General features: G+C 31.2%; 1 pseudogene; it reads left to right on the forward strand.

The window, feature by feature from the left end:
• Nucleotides 1-16,515: 16,515 nt before the first annotated feature.
• LOC148240197 (protein kinase PINOID-like) lies at nt 16,516-21,464 on the forward strand (annotated as a pseudogene).
• Nucleotides 21,465-24,430: the final 2,966 nt, after the last annotated feature.

Consider the following 24,430-nt stretch of genomic DNA (forward strand, 5'->3'; position numbering starts at 1 on the left):
CACTTGGGATGTCACATATGAAAGTGAAAACGTGTGACTAGTAAGATCGATATAGTTGTAGTAGGGAGACGAAATTAAATCGTGATGAAGGGCCTGATAAGCTTGAGGTAAAGGTAATGGTTTGAATCAGTATATTATCTATGATCTTCGAATTGGAGTTTTAAATTATTCTTACTGAGCAAGTGGTGGCTCACTCCTTTTTATCAATTCCAGAGTAGGAAGGTTAAGAGCAAGTTCATGGTCAAAGAAGATTCAGAAGAATCCTTTTATGAAATTGGGAAATTTTTTTGTAAAATAGATCTGAAAATTTACTATAGAAATGTTATTAAAGACTTTATGAATCTCATTAACTGTAACTTTGCACAAGGGATGTATAGTTGAGTTTTAGATTTTAGTATATTGATGCACTATTTATTAAGTTTTATACGTGTGGTAACACTCATTTCTTAGATGAGAAATGGGGTTGTTACAGTAAATCTATTGATTAAGTTATATACATCAATCATAACGCAATACAAATAATCTTTAAGTAAGAATACACACAAAGGTATAGTTTCACTCGAGATTAATTAGGCAATATATACTAATTGCAATTCAAAACAAGTAACTTTCAAGTGTTAATGCACACGAAAGTATAATCTGACTCGAACTTATGATCTCTTGTAAAAAAAAAAGTGCATCAACTATTAAACTAATTAATTAATTAATTAAGTATACACATATACCAATCAAATATATATATATTCGGCTAATAAATATTTGATTAATTAAATTATTAATTATTTATCTATTTATTGGATGTCTATGTACTTTTATCCTTATCTATAAGATTATGAGTTCAAATCTGACATACATCTCATGATATATTATTTAACTATTAAAATATATGAATTTTTACAAAAAAAAATTGTACTTGAGAATTTGTATTATTGAATAAATATTATAAGATCAATAATAACACACATAAATACTCCAAATTAAAGAGTTTTGAGTAGTGATGATTAGTTTTAATTATATACCTTGAGGAGGCTCCTTTGATCTTGAAGCAAAGTTCACAAAGCTTAGGAAAATCTACATCAGATACTTTGTCCCTACAAATTAAGAGAAGAAGACTAAATAATTAAAACCCATTAACTAATCAGACGTGGTTAATAACTACTCAAATCTATATCGAAATATATATTATGTATAAATATAAAGTTTTAGCCATGTCTAAAATGGTGATTTCAGATTCAGCTACAAAGGTGGAGAGTAGATAAGAGAAATAATTAGGACCACAACTAGGTACTCCTTTCATTTCATATGTTATACAATAAAAGTGATATACCATACCCTTTAACAAAAATCGAATACAAACCAATCAACAATATCGATATATATACATGATTAGTAAACATATAAGAGAAAAATAGATAAGATGTTAAGCATTAAACCTCTTGTTCTATCAAGTGGATCATGTCGAGGAGCTGTGTGCTTCGATCTATTCTATTCGAAACAATTGGAAAATAGAAAAATGATTTTGCTGAGAGGAGAGTGATTATTTTTTTTTTCAAATCTACAGTGCTCACCGAAGCGGCGGAGAGTTATAATGAGTTTAGTATTTATAACAGATTGCTAATAATCTAGGTCATTTATAGTGATTAATATTTAGGTTATCAATATTGTATGCATTAATGAACTTGCATATTTTTGAATTTTGTATTCTGAGTTTCGATTAATCTTGCTAACAGTTTTATGATAAAAATTATTTTATAAACAGTAAATTTATGTTATTTGATTCATTGATTTGTATGAGATTAAATTATTTATTGAAGTTAAATCATACTTTATTAGTTTACTGAACTATAAATTTAGTCGTATTTCTTTCTAGTATTATATATGTCAGCAAATAATGTAAGTTAGTACAGTAATATTTAATACAACATTTACTTTTTCCATTTAAAAAAAAACATGGATAAAAACCATTCTGATTAAGCAAATGAACAAAAAACTAAGACTCATGAACAACTATATATCTTTCGGAAGTCCTTAATACATCTCTGGCAATGTTATATACTATCTGATTACACGTTTACATTCAATTAAGAAGAAGAAAAGCAAAATGTGGAATGAAAGTTACTTTTAAATCCAACTAATAATTAGACAATAAACGACACAATTTCAGCAACTAATAGACATTGTCACTAAAAGTCAGAATGTCACTAACTAAATATACAGCAAATAAAGGAAGCAACTTGTCCATTTCTTTACTTGGAAAAAAAAAATTATTTAACTTTTATATCAGCAAAAAGAAATATATAAGAAGCTGGAAATAAAATGTTCATCTTTATGTACTCAAACCTAAAGAAAATTTGATCTCCTTTACTATAAGACATCAAAGCTTCTATCTTTGTATTTGTTGCATCTCATTGCAGTCGCCATCAATCACCTCTCATTATTTACTAAAGCATCAGTTCTCCTAATCAATCGTCAATACTGCATTTTAAACAGTAATGTACTTCATTTTATTTATTCATTTGTATGAGATTAAATAATTCATTCAAGTTAAGTTCTACTTTGTTATTTGATTAACCTACAATATTAGTCGTATTTTTTTCTAATACGATATTAGTTTATATAATGTAAGTCAATACACTAACATCCATTAGAACATTTACTTTTTTTAAAGAAAAAACCATCATCCATTAACTGTAAAAACCATTTTGCTCAAGCAAGTCAACTAAAAACTTAGGCCCATGAATAAATATATATATATATATCTTTCAATAGTCCTTAGTACATTTCTAGCTAAGTTATGTACTATTCGATCAAACTTTAAAATCTAAATAAGAAGAAAAGAAACAAAATATAGAATGAAAGCTTAAACATCCTCAAGTAACAACCCAAACTTTAGAGAATATTCATCAAGTATAAAATTTGTACTTGGTACCTTTAAAAATGGTCCTATTACAGCTAAAAATTAGACAATAGACGATATAATTTTAGCAGTTCATTCAGACTATCACAAAAGTTAAAACGTTGCTAGGTAATATGCAATAAATGGAGGAACTCATGTGTCCATTTTGTGCCCACCCTATCTATTTCTTTACTTGAAAAAAAAAGTTGTTAACTTTTGTATCAACAAAAAAGAGTACAAAAAAATAAATAAATAAAATAGTTCATCTTTGTCTTAAAACCTAAAGAAAATGTGATCTACTTTATTGCAAGATACTAAAGCTTTTATTTTTGTGTTGGTTGCATTTTATTGTTGTCACCATCAATTGCCTCTCATTATTCACTTAAGTGTCAGTTCTCATAATTTGTCATCAAATACTACATTTTAAACAATAAATATACATCATTCGATTCACTTATTTATTATAATATTAAATAATTCATTCAAATTAGGTTATGTTTTATTATTTGATTGAACTATAAATTTAGTAGTATCTGTTTTTAATACTGAATCAACTTATACAATGGAAGTCAATACAATAGCATCCAATATAACATTATTTCTTTTAGGATAAAATCATTATTCATTAACAATAAAAGCCATCATGCTCAAGTAAATGAGCAAAACCATCATGTTCAAGTAAGTTAAGCAAAAACTAAGGAGGTTTATGAACAATGATCTATCTTTTAAAAGTTTTTACTCATCTCTAGCTAAGCTATGTTGTAATAACCTGCTTTCTCTGTTGAGAAAGGAACACTATTCCACACACATAACCTGATAAATTTACACAGCAATAAGTAAAAAATTAAGATTCAATCATCTTTATACGGAATTATAAATTATGAGGCTTATAAAATTCTTTACACTACATGACTATAATATAATTAAACTAACTTTACAAGACGAACTTTCACTGTCACTAAAGGTTCTATAAAGTCTTCCTTCGACCTTAAACTTGCTCTTGATTTGGACTAATCTGCATTGGGGGTGTTAATTGGAGTGAGTTTCACAAACTTAGTAACGAAAAAGAGCAGTGCCCATAACAAAGACATACAAACACTCAACCACACAAGATTTACAAAACATATACATATTTTCTTAAAACCAATTCTCAAGCAATATAGTAACCATAATTTTACATATCTCAATAATTCACTCTTTCACATATGATTTAATAGACATCACAAATACTCTAACATCATATCTACATAAATAAATGATATTATTCACTAGTTTCGTAGCACTTGCACTTGAACTTTCTGACAATCACTTGCACTTGTTACTGAATTACTTATCATTGCATATGTCAATATGACTTTCACCTTACAGTGTTAACTTATCACTTTTCAGTTATACTTTCATTCTCAGTTACCTTTCTATTAAAGTTTATAATTTGTATTTTTTTCATCTTTTAAGAGTTTCATAGTGCGATGCCGTTTTCGCTGGCATCAACGAGAGAAGTAAAGATCTCTTCTACCACGTGAATACATTCCAATTTAGTTCACAGTTCACAATTTGCAGTACACAGTATCCAATTCAAAGTTCTCATCACTTCACCACATCCGGCAAAATCTGTATCCACAGGTAGGGTTCACCACAGTCATATGCCAAAAGACTACATACACACCCACCCCTCTGTGATACCAATTAAATGGATTTTCTTGTCTTTTAAAGATTCTTATGTTATTCCTTTACTAATCAAGTTCATCATTGAATGACCTACTCAGACATGGACCTACTTATATATCATATATGTTATACATCAACATGCTTATACAATAAGCATAATATATACCCTTTATATGCACAGTTATAAACTCAAATAAATATATATGTACACACAACACATATAACATGAATATACTTGTATATTTACACAAGTCATATGTGTATCCTATAAGTAGGTACATACAAGTTGTTCACTCATACATACACACGTTACACAACCTACAATTATACTCATATATATGTATCACACATACCTATAGCTCGATAACTATCATGCATAAAATCTGTATATATATAAAACTAACAATATGAATACATAAACATACATCGTAGACAATATCATGTAGGTCTCCAATCATATACAATTGCACACACGCACATATGATGAGTTCACAGAACTCGTGTTAGAAAACTTAAATAGTTTGCAAAGTCTACAAACAATTCATTTTAATGAAAAATAAAGTTTTATAAAACTATGGGGACATCTGAACGAGACTAAAACAATTTGTTACCTACAGTTGAATCAAAAAGTGTCAGAATCTTTATTGGCTCGGGTCTGTACTCTCTTATAAATCTAGTATTGTTAAATAATTCTCTCATTTACAAATAAAAAACATGTGGGTTAATGACAGACACTTGTAGAAATAATTGGAATACAAAATGGAGATCGAGTTTTACCATAGTGTGATCTCGGTCACATGTAACTGTCGCTTGTCACCATACGCATGTCCTTGATTTGCTACGCGCTACAGCTGGAGTGCTGTTACTAGAGCACCGCTGCCGGACCACTATTTGGCCACCGCACATTGTTCTGAACCTCTGCGAATCAACCAAAATTCACTATGAACTACTTTGCACACTCAAATCCAGCGCGTATATGGTGAAATTGCATAGAAAAAAGCTAAGGATAGGAAGAATCATGCGACCAACAATAGTAGCTCTCCTTCTTCTTCGAATGCATGCTATCACATGATTCTCCTTCTAGTTTCCAATTGCGCAGATTGTCAGCTGCCTAGACTCTTCAGCTTGTCGCAAGGATAGTCGCGCACCATCACATACCACCTTGAGTAGGTCAATGGCACCGCGACCCTCTTAAGGTCTCATTTTCTCTCTTCACATAACTCTCTTTCTCTCTCTATACATAGATCTCTCTCTCCTTACGCACAGGATCTCCATCCCACAGAACGAACGTAACACCTGCCTATCACTATGCTAAAATGATCTGAAAATTCTATTTATTTGGGTCGTTGGTCACTTTAAACTTAACATTTCTCAAGATTCATGATTGATCTATTTTTATTTTATTTTATTATTTTTATTTTATCTTAAAATATTTTAAATTCTTTTATTTTATTTCAAAGATAAAATTTAAAAAAAAAACAGGAAACAGAAAAAAACATGCTTGCAGTATAAATCCCGCGAGAAAGTAGTTTGTCAGTGTGGGTGCTGGGCACTGTGCTCACAAACATGCTTGTATAGAGGCCACAGAGCATGTGTAAAACACACACAACCCATCCGCATGCCAGCACGCACAGGACGTGCGCACAGCGCACACGTCCCCTCCGCCCGCACGCATGCATGGGACGTGCGCACAATGCACAATTCCCATCCTCGTGCATAGCATGGAGTCAAGACCTACGTGCGTGTCCTGTCGCGCACAAGCAGGTCATCTGGGGAATCCACAAGTCTATGAGGATCCGGTGAATCCACAAGTCTAAGTGCATAACTGTACCCACACTCTGATAAATTTTAGTAGCATAGTGAAATAAGTAGCCCTTATGTTTTGTATTTTATTGCCACTTCTGGCCTCACTGATGTATGTATTTTGAACATTATATATATTTATAAGGGATTTGTTAAGGTTTGATTCTGCTGCATAAATATTATTATGCACTTGTTATTTTAAATCTGTATCTGATACCCATTTGCCTTAATTGGCACATGGGATGTCACAACTCCATTTTTGTGGCGAAGAAGGGGAGCCCTACACGCCTCTTTTTCCTTCTTTTACAGCATGCAGGTGTGATCTTCTTCTCATCCTTCTTTGGCTTCCAGAGGCATGCACACCTTTAGTTGCCATCTCTTTTTTTTTCCTTTTTAATTAAAACGGTGTCATTTTGTCCCTTGCTTTTCTTAATGCCCAAGTTTGGGCTGGGTTCTGTTTCCTGAGTCGGGGTGTTACATATGTATTATTCTTATTATACTTTTGAATCCAACTAAGAAAGGAAACAAAAAGCAAAATGAAAGCTTAAACATCCTCAAGTATAAACCTAAACTCAGATAAATATTCATGAAGTATAAAATCTATACCTGGTATAAAATTTACCGTATAACTAAGTAAAACAAAATCTATACTAAATTATATTTTAGGACAAAAAATTTGTATGTTAGTGCAACATAACATTAAGAAAAAAAAAAAGACTAAAACCTTAAGATTTAATTGTAACACCATAGGTTTAGAGCTTTATTAAGACCTAATACATACTCAAAACCTCATAGTTGTCTTAAGATAGGCCTAGAACACGAGAAAAATTTTAAAACCCTACACAAGCTTTTGGCAAAGCTATCTTGTAAGCTCATAGGTATCACAAAATAGCTCTAGAAGCCAAAAATTTCCTTATCCTCTATTAACCTTGAACCTTAGCATTGTTTATCCCAAATTAGGTAAGTAGTAATGAAGCACTACATAAGGACCCCTGAGTTTCCCTGCTTGATATTTTTAGTACTATCAATTTTATCCAAGTAACACCTTAAAAAGAGTATTACTGCCTCTTATACCACATATTCGAGAAATTAATTTTACTTTTAGATGGTTAAGTAAAGTCATTAATTGAGAACAATTGAAAATGCTTTATCATTTGTTAGACAAAAAGATCTAGTAAATCCTTAATTATATATTTTTATACATATTGAACCTTTCAACATGAATTTCATTAAAATTTCTTGCCCCAATGTAGAAATTACTTAAATCTCACTTCTGTTTAGTTATTAAAATTCAGTATACATGTAAATTAAAGGATAAATGTCTTGCTTCCTAGTAATACTCTATTGAACTCTCTATAGTACTATCAAATGTAGCAAACTTCTTACAAGATATAGGAGAAGGAAAAAATGGTGATTTTATACATCTCAAAAGTGCCCAAGTAAGCCCATCAAAAAGTTGGTGTCGTTTGATTGTTGTTGAACCCATTGTTGACCCATTTTCCTGGTGGGTCCTTGATTAATAGTTGTGTGATCAAATCCTTTACTGGCTCTGAAACCATGGTTTATTTGGGAAACTAAACTGCTCGAGCCACAATATTCACCAAGGGTAACTCCTAGTCAACTCCCTTATATGGCGTCATCCCATATAACATTTCGAATATCAATACCCCTAGTGTCCACCAATCAACCGTGTTTCCATGCCCTTCACCATACATAAACTATGGTGCTAAGTACTTATGGGTTTCAACAAAAGACATTGATTGGACATTGATTGGCTTTGTGATGATTTCCACAGCCATGTGGTGTGTTGACTTTTTTTTTAGGGTGTAAGCAGGACGCTACTGTAGGTGTGATACAATTGGGTAAAATTCATGATGAATTAAATTCTTCTGCTTGTTTTACCATTGATATAATATACACTAATTTTTTAGGCTAAGACGATCTTTGACAAATCACAATTCTTTGGTGGTGGCTTACTACCAATCTATCTAATAATTTTATATTTTATCTCTCAATAAGAACTTAAGTATCTCATTTTTCTAGAACCCAAGAATTTTTAGTATTAGAAAAAATATCCAATTCTTTAATAAACCATTATTTTTTATGAAATAATATCTTCATATATTTAAAAGAAAGCCCATATCATATCAATAGTTTATATTAAATCAGTTTTTTTGTTTCATTTAGAGATTTTAGTAAAATTTTCTTAAATAGTAGGATTACGATAATCAAAAAATAAATTCAAGGATACCTCACATTTCTTTTAAATATAGTTTATATGCACATATTTTACAAATATAAATATGCTTACTTAAACAATATGTAGTATTATTGTTAGAGAATTTTTGAGATAGAAAAAAGAATATACATACATACATATATATATATATTTATTGTCCTTTAATTCTAAAGAGTTTTCTTTCTCTTCTCTAAAACCTAAATTTCAAACACAAATTTTTAAATCTAATCATCACCCATCATATAGCAACAAGAACTTTTGATAAGAGCTTCCAATACATGGCCACAACAGAACTTGAACAAATGACGACTAGTTTGAGAGCCTTATCATCCACCACCTCCAAACTCAGAGCATCTGTAGATGCTGCCGCCAGCACTGTAGGGATTTGTGTACCACGTGGAGGAAGATGGCATGTGCATCCAAATTCTATTTAAAAGTGGGGATTAAGCTCAAGCCCTTAATAAAAAAATATGAACATGCAGTCTGGATTTTATATTTAGTCGACATAAGTCTGAAAGATGAAACTTTCAATCTACATAATCATTAAGCTAAAGTGATGACGAGGAGATTAGGAATGTGCATTTTGCATATAATAAATGCAGGTACAGCACTGTTAGTGTCTAAAGTGAGACCTGTATTAACCAATGTAGACACAAGAGGTGCATTCTACGTTTTGGATCTCTTGTACACCTTTTGCAAGTTTTGTGACTTGTCCTTTCTTCATTAGGATCAAAATTTATCCATTAGAAATACATATATGCACATTACTCAGCATAACATGTAGTTGATTAGCACCTCCACCTTTTATTAGTCAAAGCATCATGGTAGAGCCAGTAACCCCTAGTAGTGCAAAGGCGGAAGTGTCAGTCCTTTTTACGCCTTATAAAGGTAATGAACTCACCTCGATAGAACTACTACTTTCCACCAATAAGTCTCGATGTGTTGTTTAGGTTTACAGCAAGCTTGTAGTATTTGATTTTGTACTTCTATATAAATAAAAGATCTTGTAGGTTTTCCTTCAGCTAATAAAAGTTGTGGGACAAAGAAAAAATTGAATGATTTTTTACTTCTATACATATAGGAGATCTTGTACATATTCCTTGTACCTATAAAAGTCATGTGAAAAATGACAGATACTCAAACAAGTAAACTAAGTCACAAAGTTATAAAAGTAATCAGTATCTTAATAACGGTTTATTTTGTCACAAAACTGAACATTTTGGAATAATAGACATTGAATTGATAATTGCAACTCTATGCCACCAATCCCATTTACTTAATATTAATTGATAATTTCATCTTTTATATATATATTTATATACATCCATTTATACATAATGTGAGAAAAATATTGAGGCTAAAATTTAGTTTTAAGTCTAAAAGGTGAGGTGAAAATTAAGAGACAACAAAATGTGAGGAAAAATATGACTGTGAGCTAAGAGGAAGAGAGGAAAAATTGATTACATGAATAAAAAAGCTTCCAAAGAGAATGAATTTTTCATTTTTAAGCTCTAATAGACCATCAGGTGGAATAATTATTTTATATATAATTATCTTTTAAAATTTCGTACCAGGTTAGTAATAAGTTAAAGCTAACTCAAAAAATTTACAAATGTATCACATTAGTTAAACTTACAAGATCAGTAATAAGTTAAGTTAATATTACAAAGTAAAGTTTGCACCAGTACACAATCATTTTAAAGGGTCACAAGGTGCTAAATGTTGTGATCATGTAAACCTTTAGTTTACAGTTTAAAATGTTATCATTATCGACTTATATTTTTTATATTACACTATGTAGGATGTTAAAAGGCATTTTATAATTTTCATTAACCATTAGATCATGTTTCAGATATTATGTTTTAATCGAATTTTATATATTAGTATATAAATATATGATTTAAACTAAAATATTACATTAAAATAACTAAATATATTATTGTAAAGAATTGTAAATTTCTCAAAAGAAACAAACAAATGTATCTCATTAATTAATAAAAACCATGCAATCTATGAAAAGAAACAATGATAATTTAGGGATGAAATTAAATATTTAGCATGTTGATCAAGAATTTATATTTAATAAAAAAAGAATTAATGATCACATCTTTTCATGAAGCCAAGAATTTTGAGCATTAGGAAAAATATTCAATTATATAATAAACTATTATTTCTGAGAAAATAACAAACGCATTTGAAGACAAAAAAAAATCCAATTGCATATTACAAATTTATGCCGAATAAGAATCTTGATATCTTGCAAAAATTTTAATGAAGTTTTCTTATATAATAGTATTATGACAAAATAAAAAAAAATTCAACTTTAACACACTTTTTTTATATATACCATATGTGTACATAGAAAATGTGAAACACCTATAGTTTTGAATTTAAAAAAATTGGCTAATGTTAGAGTGTTCTCTTCCTCGATTGGGTAGCTCCTTCTCTTGATTTTTTTTTATTTTTTTTCTTCTTCTTTGTTTGGGTTGCTCTCATTTGCTTGTGTTATCTTCCTTGGTTCTAACTCTACTAACTATTTTCCACTCCTCAATGCTATAGCATTCACATGCTCTCTTGGGTTGGTCTCTGTGTTGCTTGGCAAAGTTCCTTGAGCACACTCAAAAATCAACTTTGCTGAATGCCCAATTTGGTTCTCTAGACTCTTGATGGAGGCTTCATTACTTTATAGCCTAGTGTCTGTTGCTGTCATGAATTTGGCGAGCATATCCTCTATGTTTGGCCTTTATTCAATGGGGGACAGAGCTAGCGGGGAAGCTTGTGTATGATTATTTTTGTTGCCCCATGGAAAATTAGGGTGATTCCTCCATCCAGGATTATAAGTATTAGAATAAGGATTCCCTTGTTGAACTTCATAATTCTGAACTTGCACTACTTGTGCTGTCACCTATTCATGCTGTCTATCTTCTTAGTTAAGGCCTCAATTTGTGCAGATAGAGCTGTATAGTTGTCAACACTATGCAAGCTGCAATTATTTCTTGATGAAGATCTCTCCTTCTCCCATTGGTAACTATTATTTGCCAACTTCTCAATCAACTTCTAGGCAGCCTCAAGTGTCTTGTTGTTTAGTGTTCCTCAAGCTGTTATGTCAATCATTATCTTGATGTTGGTTGTGAGACCATTGTAGAATGTCTGTACTTAAAGCAGCATGGGTAGACCATGATGAGGAACTCTCCTTAGCAGATCCCTATAGCGATCCCAAGACTCATACAAAAATTCTCCATCTATTTATGCGAAAGTGGTGATTTCATTCCTCAACCTACCTGTCTTCGAAGGTGGAAAGTACTTGGCTTAAAAAGGTGGAGTGATACCCTCCTAAGTAGTGATAGAACCAGCTGGTAACGAATTCAACCAAGCCTTAGATCTATCCTTCAATGATAAAGAGAAAAGTCTCAATCTGATTGCATCATTACTCATTCCATTATGCTTGAAAGTATCACAGATTTCTAGAAAATTGGCAATGTGCTCATTAGGATCTTCAGCTGGGAACCCAAAAAATTTTACACTTTGCTGAATCATCTGGATGATGGCTAGCTTAATCTCAAAGTTGCTAGCTTTTACAGCTGACCATGTGACACTCGGTTCAATTCCAATAAGAGTATAATAGAATAATCCATCATTGTGTGCTCTCTTCGCCCTTCTAGTTCGTCAACCATTGTTGTTGTTCCTCTTCTCAACAAATTTCTAACACGAGATGGGAGAAGTCTACTTCTTGCTTGTGCTCTCAGTCTGTGGCGAGTCCTCTCGATTTATGTATCAAAAATCAATGGTTCTTTGTTTCTTCTTGTCATGCACTATAGAACCCCTTGTAAATAGCTAGCAAAAAAAAAAAACAAGTTAAAAATACCAAATTAATAAAAAATAGTCAACTTTAATATTGCTAGTATTAGTCCCCAACAATAGAGCCAAAACTTTGTTGTTATATGAACTCACCTAGCAAGTGCACTAGTTCGAACACGTACTATAGCAATAAATTTGGATATCGTCCCACGAGGACTAATATAATAACTACTAGAATCACAACTAATTGATATTATTTGGCCAATGACTAAGAGAATGAGTATAAACTAAAACTTAACAACAACAAAAAAAAACAATGAATTAAGATTAATAAACAATCAAGATATAATAACGGTTAAGATCTTAGAATCCACCCTAAGTTCAACTATGAATTTCCTAAATTCAATCTACAACTAGAACTTTCCCCCAATTTCGTTCAATCATGTAGTAATCTCTTCTCAATTAACAATCAAGATATAATAAAAGTCAAGATCTTAGAATCCACCCTAAGTTCAACTATGAATTTCCTTAATTCAATCTACAATTAGAACTTTTTCCCAATTTCATTCAATCATGTAGTAATCTCTTTCTAAAGATCAATTACCTTACCTACTTCATTGTAACACACATATCTCTATGGGTTAGTATGAATCAGTGTATTAACATTCAATCATCAAATATATAGATTATGCTTAATATTTCTACTCACATTCAATCTATTGTGCTAACTTGCTATTCTAATGAACAATCAATCTCTCAATCCAATCATTCATCATAAATCAATAAATAGGTGATCAATCTATTTATGCATTAAGCCACAAGATAACACATAGGGATTGGGGAAAAAGCTTTTCATAGATTAAATAAGAAAATCACAAAGTATCCCTTAGGGTTTCATCAAAGATCCCAACAGAAGAGTTTAGTTACACATCCTAACGAAAATTACAAGAATGAAATCTAAAAGAAATGTGAAAAAAATGACCGACAAAAAAAGTTCTTGATGTCCGCAGCTGTCTTCCCTCCTCTCCTCCTCTAGTCTCCCATTTTCTTTTTCAAATCCTCTCTTTTTTATATCGTTCAAAACCTAATTTTCTAATCTGGCACATCCCACGACCATGTCGAATTGACACACGGCTGTGTCTTCCTCGAAATTATGTCAATTTTTAGCTTTTAGACATGACACAACCGTGTCTCCTAGGCTCACAGCTGTGTCTCTTTTGTCAAACAAAATAAAAACGCTGCCTTCTTAACACATGGCTGTGTGTTAACCCAGTATAGGGCACATGGCCGTGTCTTTCAGGAACATGGCCATTTCTCACTCTTCCTAAGAAATAAAAATGTTGGCTCCATAACACATAGTTGTGTTATGGCCATCTCTCCCACATCTTCATGTTTCAAACCTTTTTCGCTCAAATCTTGTTCCAACCCATTCTAATTTGCTTCTAAGTTCTAAAATCATTCTTGGAAATTGCTAAAGATAATCCAACAGCATATCTGGCAAAAATCAATCAAAATCAACTCAAATAAAATAGAAAAATATCTATAAAATTCAATTATATCAATTATCTTTCCACTCAAAGGGTTATAGAGCCTATATGCTTTATATTGAGAGCAATAACCAACAAAGATTCATTTCACAGATTTTTCATCAAGTTTGTTGTGATTATGTGAATCTATCAAGGAATAGGCAATACAACCAAAGATTTTTAAGTGGCTTACCTAAGGTCTCCTACCACTCAAAGATTCATATGGTGTTTGGTTGAGAACAGCCCTTGTAGGAGATAAATTCAATAGATAGATAGCAACGACAACATTTTTAGCCCTTTTTCTTTTCGCAAGCTTTTTTCCATTTCAACAACTATTAAGTTTTTATGTTCATCCACTTTGTTTTGTTCTGGTGTATGTGGTGCTGTCAATTCTCTGTGCAAGTCTTGTTCTTCAAAAAATTGGTTAAATTCATTAGATAGAAGCCCCCCTCCTCTATCAGTACGCAATGCCTTTATGCTTCTTTCACTTTGCTTCTAAACGAGTGCCTTGAACTTCTTAAAGATCTCAAACGTTTCAGAGTTGAATTGGAGGAAGTAGACTTAACTCATACGGCTGTAATAGTCTGTAAACAACAAAAAATATTGACTTCCACCAAAAAATTGTGCTTTCATAGGGCCACACAAATCAGTATGTACAAGTTTAACACACTCATATGCCCTTCTAGACTTTCCTATAGCAAATGGTTTTTTACATTGTTTCCCATAAATGCACCATTTATAAAAATTTAAGGACTCAATTTTAGGTAGCCCGAACAACATTTCCTTTTAACTCAATAATTGTAGACCTTTTACATTCAAATGTCCATATCGTAAATGCCACAATTTTGACTCTTTATTTTCTTTAACAATAAGAGCATGGTTTTTAACACTAAAAACCTCAAGTTGGAAAAGCTTATTAAGTTCCATTTAAACACCAACAATAATTCAATCAAATGTTTTATCTCTAATCACACAAGACACATCATCAAACATTATAGAATACCCACTAGCCATAAGCTGCCCAATGCTCAATAGATTTTGTGATAAAGTAGGAATAAAATAGGCATTGTGATGGAGTTTTGTGTTACCATGACCATTGCTTAAAGCCACCGTGCCTTTGCCATCATCACCAAGTCTTACTTTCACCTTACATGACTCATCCAGCTCCTTGAATAGAGATTTGATCCCAGTCATATGGTTGAAACAACCACTATCCAAAAATCATATGCCACTTGATGCTTTGGTGCCATCTTGATAGGCCATAAATAGCTCAATCTCCTCCTCATCTTTAACATAATTTGCTTGTTTTTCTCTTTCTAGCAGTGTACCTTTACATCCCCGTATCGCTTGCAATAATAACACTAAATATTACTTTTGTAATTTATTTGTTTTCCAATCATCTCCCTTTGTTCATCTTGTCCAGCAATTCTGCCTTTACCTCGATTACCGCTGCCTCGATAACCTCCTCTACCACATCCTCTACTTGTGCCTTCTTTGAATCATCTTGTTATTTGGGAGACTCCCCCATCACTTGAAAAGCCTTCTTCAATCTTGGCCCATGGGATTACAAAGAACCCATTAGCTCGTCAAATGAGTAAGTAGCTAAGTCCTTAGACTTCCCAATGGCTGCAACAATGTGATCAAAACTTAGAGTTAAACACCTTAACACTTTTGCAATAGTGGTTTGATCAGAAATCTCTTCCCTGTAAGATCTCATTTAATTAACAACCATTGCAACTCGTAAAAGAAATTCTTGTACCGATTCTCTAATTTTCATTTACAACATCTCAAAGTCACGACAGAGAAATTGAAGTTTTACCATAATTATCTTGGATGATCCTTTGTAAGTTGTTTGCAAAGTCGTCCATGCTTCTTTGGTTGTATTTACAGTTGAAATTTTAGAAAAAATATATTCATGCACTGCTTGCTGGATGAAAAATAGTGCTTTGGAATCCCTTTTTTTATTTTCTCTTAACCTGCCTTCTTCATCCAGATTAGGATACCCATTCCCAACCAAGTCCCATAAATCTTGAGACTTGAATAATGTCTTCATTTTAATGCTCCAAAATTCGTAGCTTCCACCATGAAAAGATAAGAATTGATGGTTGAGAAATACTCACGACATTGCCATTTGTCGCCATGAGATGCACGCCCAATTACAACCAAACTTTGCTCTGATACCACTATTGTTGGAGAAGAGAGCTTTGTTAAACTCAAACTTGCGGCAGTAAGGAAAAATATAGTAGACAAGAAATGAATGCAGTAGAAAAATAAAAATATTAATCAAAACATTTTATGGGTATGAATTGCTGCTGGAATTTTAAATGCAGTGGGATGATATATTCAGCAACCAGAAATGCCTTTTAAATAGGCTTTACAACTGAACAAAAAATAAAAAAAAATGGTAGAGCAATCTGCCACTAACTCAAATTCTATCATTACAAACAAAACATCAAAAATTTTAGGAGATAAATCCAAAACTAAGTCAAATATCCAACTGTCAATGTTGAATTAGTCTACAATAGGCAGTGCGACTTGAGATTTTAAAAATGGACTTTCTATAGCTTACTGTTGCAGCCATAAAGATGAAAAGACCAAAAATCACTGCAAGAGCTGTTGAAGTTACAGAAAGACACATATCAAGAGACAAGTGGCCTGAATACTATGACATGAAAATAGAAAGGTTCATCGGGAAACAAGTACGGTTATTCCAAACATGATCAATTCTTGGATACATTGTGGCTAAGCTTCTACTTACAGACCCAAGTGCAGAAAGAATTCTAATAACTAAAGAGGATTCTTAACTTGTCAATGCCTTCTCTTGCATGATAAGTGCTAACCCCAAGAGAAAACATGGTCAAAAGAACTCCCAACAGACGTATATAATATAAGATTCTGAAGCTGCTTTCAAATAAGGATAGGTAACTTCAATTTATGGCTCAACTTACCTATAAAAAAAACTTAAATGTATAATGGTGATGATAACAATGGTTTATTTTTCATTTTATATGGAGGTTAAAGCTTTTGAGCAGTGATTCGGGTATCATAGGATTTTAATGTAAAAATGATATGTTGATTTAGGATTAGCATTAGCTCGAAACATCTTCTTGGATTGGAGATTAAATAATTTGTTCCTATTTACAGACTTTATATCATATACATAGTATTATAGGAGTGAAAGACATTCTTTTAAAGAATTCACTATAAATCAAAAATACCTTACATTATTTTAATTTTATTGTTTGATTATGATATTTTCTGCATCTTGTAAATCATTTTGTATTTGTTATGGTATTTTTCTATCTCGTAAATCATCACCTTGCCATCTAAATTAATGCTTGATAAAAAAACTTTTCAATACATTTCCTCGGTTGATTCCAGATTAGTTGAAAAAATTCAACTGGTATGTAAAGCATTGTCTGAGAGAGTGATTAGAAAGTGATGATAAGATATTTCTTGCAAACTCATATTTTATTCATTACATATTTTTGCATTACTATACACTTGTAAGTTTTTAGTTCTTAGCATCAACTCATGAAGGAAACTAAATCTCTGTTACAAACTTCCAAGTTTATGGGATCAATTCATAGAAGAAACTAAAGCTCAGCTCATAAAGGAAACTAAACATATAGCATTTAACAACTTTTACTTCATCTAGGTCTAGCATTAGCCGCAATCCTTCTCTCAAACTGTACCACAAAAAATATTAAAAATAAAAAAATAAATATATTTCCAACAACAATAGACATTAATCTCATATATATGTATATATTTTCAATTTGTAAATGAAGAAATTACATAGAAATATTTAGGTTGTGGGTCAAATCACACTAGTAATTGAGAAATTGTGTTGTAAAAATAAATATACAATATAATAGCTTAAAAAGATTATTAATGAAAATGTGAAATGATTACCCATTATAAAAAATACCAACAATATTTATTAATTACCTTATGAAGAATGCTTAATTTTTCTTGCAAGATTGAGAATTCATGTTTGAGTGCTTCCAATTGAAAGATACACCTATAGAAAAGACACAAGTGTCTCAAGATGAATTTTTGAACCAAAGTTAATTTGATTATCAATATTTGAGTAAATGAAATTTCAATATATATATATATATGTATTGGTGCGTATATTTGTATAAGAATATTATAGAGATGAAAAAAAAACACAGAAAAATAAATGTTTGCTCACTATTGCTTAGATTGTTCCTCAATAGGCTTAAGGAATTCACGACAGATCTGTGCCATGCGACAAGCACCAATGCTGGAGTACCATAGTAACCATGATTATATATATACACACACACACACAATAATATTTATTATGATCTATGCATTAATATCATTTATATAGTTTATCCGGGGTTGTATAATTAATTATCATGAAGAAACCCTTTTGATTTTGAAAATAAGTTCTCCAATCTCGTGAAAGTCCACCTCCAATTTTTCACTGAAGTTAAATAAAGAGAAAAATTATCTATACTTATATATACACACCCAATTATATATATATATATATACCCACATAATATATGAATGATTAAACATATATAAATTAATCAAACGGCGGAGCCACCATGCCGAATCTGATATATTTTCGGTTAGTTGCTGTTTTAGTTATTTTACAGCTTTAAATGCATTGTGGTATCTAATCTATTTATTTTATAGTTTTGAATGCATGAATCACTGTTTACTTCATTATGGCTTGATTTTGTGAATCCGATGATATGCCTGCCTTGTTGGATGCTCGTTACTGGTTTAAATATTTATGATTATGTGAGAAACAGAAAACTAAGGGAAAATAGAAAAGGTATGTGACCTGGGAGATGGTGGATGGACCGGGTCCATAGGGAACCCTACCAGGAACATTATCTCTCATACCGAACAGGGTATGGAGACTTTAAATGTTTTGGCGCTCATACCAGATGGAGTATTGAGATTAATGGTTTTGGCGCCCATACCGGACGGGGTATGGGGACGGCCCTGGAATTAAGTTATTAAGGTGAATGGTTCACGTGTAGCGGGGACCCCTATGGATCCCCATGGATACTGGTAGGCTGGTAAAAGAGAAAATTTATTGCCTGATGATTTAAATATTAAAAGTATAACATGTGTTATGTTACAGAGTGCGTATGATTTCCTGATATTATAATGTTATTATTTTCATAAGATGTTTTCATAAATCTCACCGAGGTAAGTTGACAATAAAGGGTTTTATTATTACAAAATGAATTTGTTATAAATTATGCTCCATTGGTCGTTTTTGTTTTCTACCAACTTTTAATTCTGTAACAGTGAGATAGTGTGAAATCTTTACTGGGCTAGTGTAGCTCATTCCTTACTTAACCATTTCAGATCAGGAGGACTTGGTTCCCGAGCCCGTTCTGTAGGAAGACAGTGAGTAGATGCCTAAAGATTTTATAAGTTTCCTTATAGTATTCATTTCTAGTATTTACTTTAGTTAGCTTATTTTTTCATACATTTAATACGTTTGGTTATTGTGTAAGGAATGTTAACCATAATCTATTTTATTTTGCTTCTGCACTTAGAGATTTTATATATATTTCCTTTAAATTTTCGGGGATGTTTACACAAATCTAGGTGAGCAGAGACAGTGTTCTCTATAAGGTTGAAAGTGGTGTTATTTAGAAGTCAGAATGGGATTGACAATGGAATAAACAAACTCTGGGAGCCGATCTAGGTGAGTAGAGACAGTGTTCTCTATGATGCACGTGTAGGAAAATATGAGTTACACAAACTTTAATTAGATGGCTTCTTGATTTTAGATAGATGTAATGGTTAACCCTCACTAGCGAGGGATGTGAACACTGCGCTTGGACGTACTTAATTTTATTTAGAAATAGAAGTTTATTGTATTTTTCGCTGGCAATATAAGTTCTTACGGTACCCTGACTCACTATGGAGGTATGGGTTGTTACAGCTCTTATCCAATCATTTCAAATAGGAGGATTGAAGCACATAGCTCCTCCACATGATCCACTCAATGGAATAAGAGGTTTAGTGCTTAACATCTGATCTATTTTTCTCTTATTTGCTTATCGATCATATATATATTGAAGTTTTTGATTGATTTGCATTCGATTTTTGTTTAAGGATGCAGTAGAGCACTCTCTTGTAGCAGCATACGAAATGAAAAGAGATACTGGTTGCAATCCTAATTATTTATATGATCTACTTTCCACCTTCATGGATTAATTTGAAATCATCTTATCGGGCATGGCTAAAGCTTTGTATGTGTACGTAATATATATCTCGATGTAGGTTTGAGTAGTTATTAACCATATTTGATTAGTTAATGGGTTTTAATTATTTGATCTTCTTTTCCTAATTTACAGGGACAAAATATCTTATGCAGATTTTCATAAGATTTATGCATTTTGCATCAAGATTAAATGAGCATCCTCAAGGTATATAATTAACACTAATCATCACAGCTCAAAACTCTTTAATTTGAAGAATTTATATGTGTTATTATTGATCTTATAATATACATTTAACAATAAAAATTCTCAAGTACAATTTTTACTAGTAAAAATTCGTACATTTTAATAGTTAAATGATATGTCATGAGATGTATAGTCTTATTTGAACTCATACTCTTATAGATAAGGATAAAAGTACTTAGATATCCACCTAATGGATAAATAATTATTAATATAATTAACTATATATGTGTATATTTAATTAATTAAATAATTAGTTTAATAGTTAATGCGTTTCTTCTTTTATAAGAGATTATAAGTTTGAGTCAGATTGTATTTTTATGTGAGTCATCATTTGAAAGTTATTTGTATTGTATTGTATTGTAATTAGTGTATGTCACTTGACTAATCTCGAGTCAAATTGTATTTTTGTGTCTATTCTTACTTGGAGTCAGATTTGTAACCTTTTCATTTTTGCACTGGTTTTATGCATCTGAAGTCATAGTGGCCTTAGAATACCTACATGTGATGGGGATAGTTTACTATGATTTGAAACCCAAAAATGTGTTAGTAAGATTCGACGACTACATTTCGTTGACCGACTTCGATCTCTCACTAAAAGATGATAATCCCACATCAATAATCCACATAATTTCTGCTCAAAATGCATCATCAATCACAAAAACAAGTTATTATCCTGATCATAAACCCAACTTTTCTAATTCATCATACATTCTAGCCAATTGTATCACACCTGATGTAGCCTCCTGCTTACGCCCTAGTCAACACAAATAGAAAAAAGTAAACACATCGCGCAGTTGTGGAAATCATCACAGAGCCAATCAATGTTTAATTAATGTATTATGTTGGTACCCACTAGTACTTAGCACCAGAAATTGGGTATGGTGAAGGGCATGGAAATGCAGTTGATTGGTGGGCACTAGGGATATTCATATTCAAAATGTTATATGGGATGACGCTATGTAAGGAAGTTGACCAAGAGTTGCCCCTAGCGAATATCGTGGCTCGAGCACCTAAATTCCCAAAGAAACCATGGTCTCGGAGCCAGCAAAGGATTTGATCACGTGATTATAATCAACGACCCCACCAGGCGAATGGGGTCCATAATGGGTGCAATGGCAATCAAATGACACCAATTTTTTGATGGGCTTAATTGGGCATTTTTGAGAGGTAATAAAATCACCATTTGTTCCTCCTCCTGTATCTTGTTAAGAGTTTGTTGCATTTGCTAGTACTATAGAGAGTTCAATAGAGTATTACTAGGAAGTAAGAAATTTATTCTTTAATTTACATGATATATGTTTTGTTATATATATCAAATTTTAATAACTAAATAGAAGTGAGATTTAAGTAATTTATATATTGGGGCAAGAAATTTTAATGAAATTCATGTTGAAAGGTTCAATATTTATAAAAATATATAATTAAGGATTTACTAGATAATTTTGTCCAGCAAACGATATAACATTTTCAATTGTTCTCAATTAATGTCTTTACTTAACTGTCTAAAAGTAATATTAATTTCTCTAACATGTGGTATAAGAGGTAGTAACACTCTTTATAAGGTATTACTTGGATAAAACCGAAATGTATTGCATCAACATCCTAATAATACCAAGCTTGGAAACTCATGCGTCCTTGTGTAGTGCTTTAGGACTTCTTACCTAATTTGGGATAAACAATGCTAAGGTTCAATAGTAGTTGAGGATAAGGAAGCTTTTGGCTTCTAGAGCTATTTTGAGATACCTATGAGCTTACAAGATAGCTTTGCCAAAAGGTTGTGTAGAGTTTTAAAATTGCTCTCACATTCTAGACCTATCTTAAGACAACTGTGAGGTTTCAAGCATGTATTAGGTTTTAATAAAGCTCTAAAACTGCGGTATTAGTCTTTTCTTTTTTTCTTAATGTTATGTTGCACTAAAATACAAATTTGTTGTCCTAAAATTTAATTTGGTATCGATTTTATTTTATTTAATTATATGGTAAATTTTGTAACAAGTATAAATTTTTTACTTGATGAATATTTCTCTGAGTTTAGGTTGTTACTTGAGGATGTATAAACTTTCATTTTGCATTTTGTTTCCTTTCTTAGTTGGATTCAAAAGTAGAATAAGAATAATACATAACTTAGCTAAAGATGAGTAAGGACTTCTGAAAGATAGATAATTGTTCATGAACCTACTCAATTTTTGTTTCACTTACTCAAAGCATGATGGTTTTGGTCATTTACTTGAGCATGATGGTTTTTATTGCTAATGAATAATGATTTTATCTTAAGAAAATAATGTTATATTGGGTGCTATTGTATTGACTTCCATTGTATAAGTTTACTTAGTATTAAAAGTAACTACTACTAAATTTATAGTTCAATCAAATAATAAAATAGAAACTAATTTGAATGAATTATTTAATATTATAATAAATAAGCAAATCAAAGGATGTAAATTTATTGTTTAAAATATAGTATTTGGCAATCAATTATGAGAATTGACACTTCAGTGAATAATGAGAGGAGATTGATGGTGACAATAATGAGAGGAGATTGATGGTGACTACAACGAAATGCAACCAACACAGATAAAAGCTTTGGTATCTTGCAACAAAGTAGATCACATTTTCCTTCTGTTTTAAGACAAAGATGAACTATTTTATTTTTAATTTTTTTGTACTCCTTTTTGTTGATACAAAAATTAAACAACTCTTTTTTTCAAGTAAAGAAATAGATAGGGTGGGCACGAAATGGACACATGAGTTCCTCTATTTGTCGCATATTACCTAGCAACATTTTAACTTTTGTGATAGTCTAAATCAACTGTTAAAATTATATCGTCTATTGTATAATTTCTAATTGTAATAGGACCTTTTTTAAAGGTACGAGGTACAAATTTTACACTAGATGAATATTTTTCTAAAGTTTAGGTTTTTACTTAAGGATGTTTAAGCTTTCATTTCGTATTTTGTTTATTTTCTTCTTAGTTAGATTTAAAACTTTAATCGAATAGTACATAACTTAGCTAGAAATGTAGTAAGGACTATTGAAATATATATTTTTATTCATGAGCCTAAGTTTTTTGTTGACTTACTTGAGAAAAATGGTCTTTATTATTCATTGATGATGAATTTTTCTTTAAAAAAAAGTAAATGTTGTAATGGATGTTATTATATTGACTTACATTGCATAAACTAATACCATACTAGAAAGAAATATGTCTAATATTGTAGGTTAATCAGATAACAAAGTAGAACTTAACTTCAATGAATTATTTAACTCATACAAATGAATAAATAAAATGACGAACATTTAGTGTTTAAAATATAGTATTTGATGATTGATTAGGAGAACTGATGTTTTAATAAATAATGAGAGGTGATTGATGATGACTGCAATAAGATGCAACTAATACAAAGATAGAAACTTTGATGTCTTACAGTAGAGGGGATCAAATTTTCTTTAGGTTTGAGTACATTAAGATGAACTATTTTATTTCCTAATTCTTATGTATTTTTTTGCTGATATAAAAGTTAAATCAATTTTTTTTCTAAGTAAAAAAATGGATAGGTTGTGCATGAAATGGACAAGTTGCTTCCTTTATTTGTTGTATATTTAGTTAGCGATATTTTGACTTTTAGTGACAATGTCTATCACCCACTAAAATTGTGTCGTTTATTTTCTAATTTTTAGTTGGATTTAAAAGTAACTTTCATTCCACATTTTGTTTTTCTTTTTTATAATTAGATGTAAAAGTGTAATTAGGTAGTATACAACATAGCTAAAGATGTAGTAAGGACTTCTAAAAGATATAGTTCATGAGTTTTAGTTTTTTGTTCACTTGCTTAAGCAAAATGGTTTTTATCCATGATTTTTTTAAAAATGAAGAAGAAAATGTTTTATTGGATGTCATTATACTGACTTACATTGTTTACAGACTTATATAGTTTTAGAAAGAAGTACGATTAAATTTGTAATCTGTCAAATAATAATGATGATTTAACTTAAATTAATAATTTAATCTCATACAAATGAGTGAGT

This window comes from Carica papaya, chromosome 9, assembly GCF_054855325.1.
Source record: "Carica papaya isolate Zhongbai chromosome 9, ASM5485532v1, whole genome shotgun sequence".
Taxonomy (NCBI): Eukaryota; Viridiplantae; Streptophyta; class Magnoliopsida; order Brassicales; family Caricaceae; genus Carica; species Carica papaya.